Below are 7,652 nucleotides of genomic sequence, written 5' to 3' on the forward strand. Positions count from 1 at the left end.
ATATCTAAACTGGAATACACCGATTTTGGTATTTGATGCTTGTAGTAGATCATGCATACCATATACTTTATATGTACTTTTTTTTTTTACATGACGATGTGCTCCTGGGGCCTAATGTTCTCACTGAACAGTACAGTAGAAAACCAAAATTTGTCATTTCTTAAAGAATTGAGTATGAAAAAACCTTACATAAAAGGATGCATAAATTCGCAGGTGTAAATGCAAACATTCCCAACTCAAGGCAACTAACAACCCACAGGTCAGGGGGGAAACACCAGAATGGAAACTGGATCCTAAGGCTCAGACTTTACCACACAGCTAGACCAGCAAGTGCTAACTGGTTTAGGAACCCTTGCCAGTCTCAAGAAATCCTGGAGTAATCAGCTCTGTCGTTAATACCCTGCACAGATCACTGCACTGTGTTCATACAGATCCACCAAGCTGGGGATTTCTCTTCCATGGTGTGCTGGCCTCAGCCACCAGGTGACTGAACCATATTGCCTAAGGACCTAAATCAAGATATGCACAGGGTATTAAAAATATACTAAGGGAAAAGTTAACGTGAATACAGGACTGGAAATCAGCAACAAGGTCTAAATATCAGATACAAGCTTCAAGGACAAATTGCTTTTCAAAGGCTTATTCCAGTTTCATGAGACTAGTATGAGGTTTGCATTTGCTGGGGCAAACTGATACTTCAGAATCAATTCATGCAGAAAATGTCTGGCTCCTGCTCAGTCCATCTAGAAGCATTCATGGTGGATGATGGAGGGGCCTGACTCATCAGACTCCTGCTTGCTGATCCACATCTTCTGGAAGGGGGACAGTGAGACTAGGATGAAGCCACCAATCCAGACTGAGTACTTGCGTTCAGAGGGAGCAATGATCTTGATCTTTATTGTGCTGGTTGCTAGGGCCGGGACCTCCTGCATCCTGTCAGCAATGTCTGGGTACACGGTGATGCCACCAGACAGCACTGTGTTGGAATACAGGTTGTTATGGATGTCCACACCACACTTCATGATGGAGTTGAAGGTGGTCTCATGGATGCCACTGGATTCCATACCCAGGAAGGAGGGCTGGAAGAGTGCCTCTGGACACCAAAATGGCTTGCTGCCCATGGTGATCACCTGTCCATCAGGTAGCTCATAGCTCTTCTACAAGAAGGAGGAGGATGCAGCAGTGCCTATTTCCTGCTTGAAGTCCAGGACAATATAGCACTGCTTCTCCTTGATGTCACACACAGTCTCACTGCTCAGCTGTGGTGGTGCATCTGTAGCCTCCCTGGGTCAGGCTCTTCATGAGGCAGTAGTCTGCCAGGTCCCAGCCAGCCAGATCAAGAGCAAGATGTCATAGGGAAGGGTGTAGCCCTCAGAAATGGACACTGTGTGTGTGACCCCGTCACCAGCATCCACAATACCAGTGGTGCACCCAGAGGCGTACAGGGACAGCACTGCCTTGAATGAACACATACATGGCTGGAGTATTGAAGGTTTCAAACATGATCTGCATCATCCTCTCTCTGTTAGCCTTGGGATTCAGAGGTGCCTTGGTTAGCAGCACCAGGTACTCCTCAGAGGCCATGCACAGTTTGTTATAGAAGGTATGGGGCTAGATCTTCTCCATGTTGTCCCAGTTGGTGACAATGCCATGCTCAATGTGGTACTTCAGGGTCAGGCTATCTCGTTTGCTCTGGGTCTTGTCACCCCCATAGGGATCCTTCTGATCCATGCCCACCATCATGCCCTGGTGTCAGGGGCACCCAAATATGGAGGGGAACACAGCTATGGGGGCATTGTCCCCAGAAAAACCAACTTTGCACATGCCGGAGCCATTGTCAATGAGGAGCTCAGTGATTTCTTCTTCCATTGTGACCGGCAGAGGACTAGGCAATGGAGCAACGAGAGGACATGGAGAGCAGAGTGGTGGTGGTGAGTCACACCATATACTTTAAAATCTATATTATGGAATAGTTTGAAAAAGTAGGAAATTGGAGCTGTAGGTAATATTGCATATTAAAAGTCCCTCTGTGTGAAAGAAATAGGAAAATAAACTGTAATTTCCATTCTTCTAAAAATATTTTATTTATTTATTTATTTATTTATTTTACATGTATGAGTGTATTGTCTGGATGGGTATAAGTGCACCCATGTGGTGCAATGTCTGCAGAAGTTAGAAGAAGGCATCAGATCCCCTGGAACTGGAGTTATGGATGGTTGTTAGCCACCATGTGGGTGCTGGGAATCAAACCTGGATCCTCTGTAAGAGCAGTCAATGCTCTTAACTGCTGGGCTATCTCTCTAGCCCCCATTTTTTTTTCTTTTTTCTCTTTTAAATTTTTTTGGTCTTTTTGAGACAGGGTCTCCCTGTAGCTCCAGCTGGCCTACACTCACTATGTAGACCAGGCTGGCCTCAAACTCACAGAGATCTGCCTGCCTCTGCCTCCCCAGTGCTGGGACTAAAGGCATACCATCATGCCCAGCTTTGTAATTTCCATTCTTATGAGAAATAATATCATGGCTGCAGAGATGGCTCAGTGGTTAAGAACAGTAGCTGCTCTTGCAGAAGACTTAGGTTTAGTTCCTAGCACCCATGGCAGCTAAAAACTATCAGTAATGCCAGTTCTAGGGGATTTGATGTCCTCTTTTGGCTTCAGCAGGAATTACACATATTCAGTGTATTTACATCCATGCAGGAAGAACACTTACAAAAAAATAAAAAAATAATAAAGAAAAACCTCTTTTAATTAAAAAAAGAAATTAGGGGGCTGGAGAGATGGCTCAGCTGTTAAGAACACTAGCTCTTCTTGCAGACCCGAGTTCAGTTCCCAGCACCCAACTGGTGGCTAACAATTGTCTGTAACCCCAGTTCCAGGGAATCTGATACCCTCTTCTGATCTCCACAGGCATTGCACGACATGGGTGTACTTACATACATGCAGGCAATACACTCATACACATAAAATAAAAATAATAAATAAAATATTTAATAAATAATGTCTATAAATGAAAGAAATAAGCCAGGTGAGATCTCTTTAAAGTAGGCAGGAGCAGCACTGATCTAGTGCCCAGCTGCACCGTGTGTGCAGCCAAGAAAGGGTCAGAAGGAAATTCTAGGGAGGTGCACCTCCTTTTTCTCTTGACACCAAGAGACCAGGAACATTAAGCTGAGGAAGAGGCTCTATAGTGAATGTGTGACTTTGTGAGCAGGGGATTAGCACTTGCTGGGGATCAAGACTGATTGCTCCACGAGATAAAGAAACTCATGTGTCACAGGTGCAGATAAGAGTCCAGCGCACACCCACAGAAATTTCCAAGTAATTGTGTCCCAGGACAAAGAATTCCACCAGGGAAACATAGTGCGATAATAGAAATGGAGACTGTTTATTAAGAAAGACACTCCCAAGGATGGGCGTGGTCTAAGTGAGCTGGGAAAAGGTGTCTGCTCAAAGGCTCTGGTCCTGGAGTCCCATGTCCTTTTATGGTCATTTACATAGCACACCCCTGCTCCATTGTTGGTACATTCCGAGCTTTTTCATGCATACAAGCTCTGTGGAGAAAGGTTTCCAGTCTTTTCTCTATCAATCTTGATGCCTCTCTCCACATCTCTTACAGCCCTGCCACACAAGGGCTATCCTGGGAAGGAATCCTCCCAGCATAGCCAGGGCCAGTGACAGCGTGGCAGCTGAGAAGGATGCTGTAGAACTCAGTGAAGTCATGCCATGGCCTCATCATTACGTGTAGACTGCCGGATCTGAAGCTACTTGAGGCTGTGGAAGTGCAGGCTAGGGCCAAGGCAGCCAGGTTTCTGAGAAAAGGAACATTTCATGCAAGAAAAAAAAAAAAAAAAGAGAGAGAGAGAGACAGATAAATAGTAGTATGTGTGGGGTTACTTCAGTACATTGAACTCGAGCAGTTGAGGTGCATGACCATCCAGCATGTGTGGAACAATAATTGCTAGAAATTTCCCAAAATCAACATTCCAAGGTGAGGACTGTGAAAGGCCAAGGGAAGCCTGCCACCTACTGGTGACTGTGCAGAAACTCGACCCAAAAGGTAATTTCTAACTGCTGGGACACTGCACATCCACAAATCTGGCTTTACATGTTTGAACTGGAGTTACAAACAGCACTTCCAGCCGGGTGTGGTAACTCATACCTTTAGTCCCAGCCCTCAGGAGGCAGAGGCAGGCAGAGCTCTATGAGCTCGAGGCCACCCTGGTCTACATAGTGAGTTCCAGGCCAGGTCAGGGATGAAGTCCGGACATTTCTTGAAAACAAGAATGTTGGGCTTGGAGGAACACAGCCTTAGTCATAGATCAGAGAAAAAGTCATGGTACTGTAAAATATAGGATGATTGTTTAATGTTAAACATGATCACCGGCTGACTAGCCTTCCTGGAAACTGTTAAAATCTATAGATAGTGTAAGAAACTAATATACTCTTTGTAGCCTACTGATTAAAGGTAAACCTGTAGAATGTGCTTTGTTCTTTGTGAAACTAATTCTTTCATGTATTCTGGCACAAACACCAAGCTTGTAACTATAGTTCTGAAGAGTTTAAAAAAGCACTGCTAAAGAATTAAACTCACTCTTCTCCACCTGAGGGTCATTTTGTCCATCCACCAGCAGACCTGAGTCTCAACAAGGATGCCCTTGATCTCACAGAGATCTACCTGCCTCTGCTTCTCAAATGCTGGGATTAAAGGCATGCACCACTGTGCCCAGCTCTGCACCCATTCAGTTATACAGTGTCTAATATTCACCAAACCCATTTACTGTACATTTTTCTCCTTTTATTCTTTTTTATAAATTTTTGGGGGGGTCTTTCTGAGACAGGGTGTCCCTGTAGCCCCAGCTGGCCTGGAACTCACTGTGTAGACCAGGCCGGCCTTGAACTCACAGAGATCTGCCTGCCCCTGCCTCCTGAGTGCTGGGACTAAAGTTGTGTGCCACCCCGCCCTGCTCCATTTATTTATCTCATTCTTTTCCTCTTCGCTATCTTCACCAATCTGCATATTTTTTATATTAGTTTTCCATAGCTTAATAACCTTCCTCAGCTTATTTTCATTTCTAAGCTTAGTAACTATATCTTAGTACACACACTACTATCCTTGTTTATTTTGCTCCTGAGTTATTGAAATTAAAGGGGAAATGCCCACTAATTTCTTTTTCTATTATTTATTTATGTGTATGTGTGCCTTTTTTTTTTTAAATTTTTGGGTTTTCGTTTTGAGACGGTCTCCCTGTAGCCTCAGCTGGCATGAAACTTGCTATGTAGACCATGCTGGCCTTGCTCTCACTGAGATCTGCCTGATTCTGCCTCCTGAGTGCTGGGATTGAAGGTGTGCTATGTGTCTGAGGGTTTGTGGCATGCATGTCGTTATACCACATGAATGCAGTACCCGCAGAGATCAGAATCCCCAAGAATTGGAGTTACAGACTGTTGTTAGCTGTCATGTGGGTCCTGGGAACTGAACCCATGTCTTCTGTAAGAACAGCCAGTCCCTTTAACCACTGAGCCATCTCTCCAGCCCCAGGAACAACTATTTTTAAACAAATTATTATGATACTTGAATAGTGAGTCTATTTAGCAGTTGCGATTTCTTCCTCAGTCAATATTCAACTCTCAGAGAAGTGTTAGAGATCATGTTCAGTGCCCTGAGCATATGGACTGAGGATTTAGCTACTGAGCTATGCTCCTAATCCAATGGGGAGAATCAGCACCTCATCCCTACTGTCACCTAATTCCACTTGAACATGGCAAACACTTTTACTGACAGAATAGAACTGATATGAAAAATTCCAACCAGTGAAATAATCCCAGAAGCACAACTCCAAAAACAGAAATATAAAAATTATGAAAAATCAACCAGCGTGACAGTTCTTGCCCATAATACCAGCACTTGAGAGGCAGAGGCAGGGGGATTTGCCACAAGTTTGTCTACTTGGCAAGGACCAGGCCAGTCAGTATTACGTAGCTAGGCCCTGTAGAAAGAAAGAGTTTAAGGGAGGGAGGGAAAGAAGAAAGAGAGAAAAATCTTTAAAACAGGATATTTGTGCTTATGAGAGAGGTTCTCAAAGTTCCCTTACTCCTCTACCATGTGAAGACACAAAGAAATAAAACATCTATGACCCAGGACTGAACCCTCAGTCACACTAGTCTCATGAGATTATATGTCGTTTATAAACCACTCAGTTCATGGTACTTGCTAGAGCAGCCCAAACTAAGACAGTGAGGACTGCCTTGGGACAGAAAGGACATTGATAACTGCACACAGGGAAGAGGGTAGGGAAGCAGATTCCCAGGCAGGGAGAGCAACAGTATAAGGTGTTGGCACGGGGGTTAGTGTGGGGTCTGTAAAGAACAATAACTGACCACTGTAGCTGGAACAGAATGAAAGGGATGGAATTTTTTATTTTATTTTTTTATTTTATGTGTATGAGTGTTTTGCCTGCATGTAAGTGCACCTGTGTTGTGCAATGCCCACGGGGGGTCAGAAGAGGATGTCAGATCCCCTGGAACTGGAGTTATAGGTGGTTGTTTCCTACTATGTGGGTGCTGAGAACCAAATCCAAGTCCTCTGCAAGAGCAGCCAGTGCTCTTAACCACTGAGCCATCTCTCCAGCCCTGAGGAATGGAATTCTTGAGGAAGAAGCCCAAGAGTGTCTATATCTGTGTTCCAAGGGGACATCGAATTTGGTAGTGTCACCCACATGGCAGTTTTATAAGCATAAAGGCTGTATGAGAGCAATCATGAAGCTGGTACTAAGGCTCCAAGAAGCCACTCAGCAGGTACTATGTGGCAGGTTGGGATACCTTGCAATGAGACCCTGAGAAGCCATTGCACAAAGCTCTAAAGGTCAAGCCTAAGTGGCATGGGAGCCCCAGGATGCTGGGTGTTCCAAGACAACTGGCAATCTGTCCTAGAAAGCCGAAGGCAGGGGATGGAGTTTGCTCAAGACAGGTCACATGTGCATCTAGAGATGAGGCTAACCAAATCTCTGGAACCCAGATGAGTCTCAAAAATCCCAGGTACCAGACATGGAGCTTCAGGAACTGGTTTACCTTGCTGGTTTTGGTCTCGCTTTGATCTTGTATTAGTCACTTTTTTGTTTCTATGATAAAACACCATGATAAAATGTGACTTATGGAAGAGCTTACTTTGGCTTATAGTTCCAAAGGTCCATCATGGCAGGTAGGCAGGGCAGCAGGCAGCTGGAACTGGAAACTTAGAGCTCACATCTTCAACAACAAACATGGAGAGCATGAATTGAAAGTGGGAGGTTATGGTATTTACTCTGCTGGACTTTGGTTCTGCTTGGAGCACATCTCTCTTGCTATACCCTCATTTGTGCTTTTTGTGATAGAAATTTTTACTCTGGGATACTGTATATTAGAAGTATGTAATTTTATTTTATACTGCCTCACAGTTAAAATTTTCTTTGAGGGGTTGGAGAGATGGCTCAGCAATTAAGAGCACTGGCTGCTCTTGTGGAAGACCCTGGTATGGCTTCCAGCACCCACATGGCAACTAACAACCATCTGTAATTCCAGTTCCAGGGGATCTGACACCTTCTTCTGACCTCCATGGGCATTGCATAACATTTATAAGGTTTTTCTTCATTACAAATTCTTTCATGTACTTGAAGAT

The 7,652-nt window shown here is 44.4% G+C and overlaps 1 pseudogene across 1 annotated transcript; it reads right to left on the reverse strand.

Moving 5' to 3' along the window:
• Positions 1–743: 743 nt before the first annotated feature.
• LOC103731965 lies at positions 744–1,869 on the reverse strand (annotated as a pseudogene). Its single transcript, XR_001872386.1, has one exon. The product of XR_001872386.1 is annotated as an actin, cytoplasmic 2-like (transcript).
• Positions 1,870–7,652: the final 5,783 nt, after the last annotated feature.

This window comes from Nannospalax galili, unplaced genomic scaffold (genome assembly GCF_000622305.1).
Source record: "Nannospalax galili isolate Female #2095 unplaced genomic scaffold, S.galili_v1.0 scaffold715, whole genome shotgun sequence".
NCBI classification, from domain to species: domain Eukaryota; kingdom Metazoa; phylum Chordata; class Mammalia; order Rodentia; family Spalacidae; genus Nannospalax; species Nannospalax galili.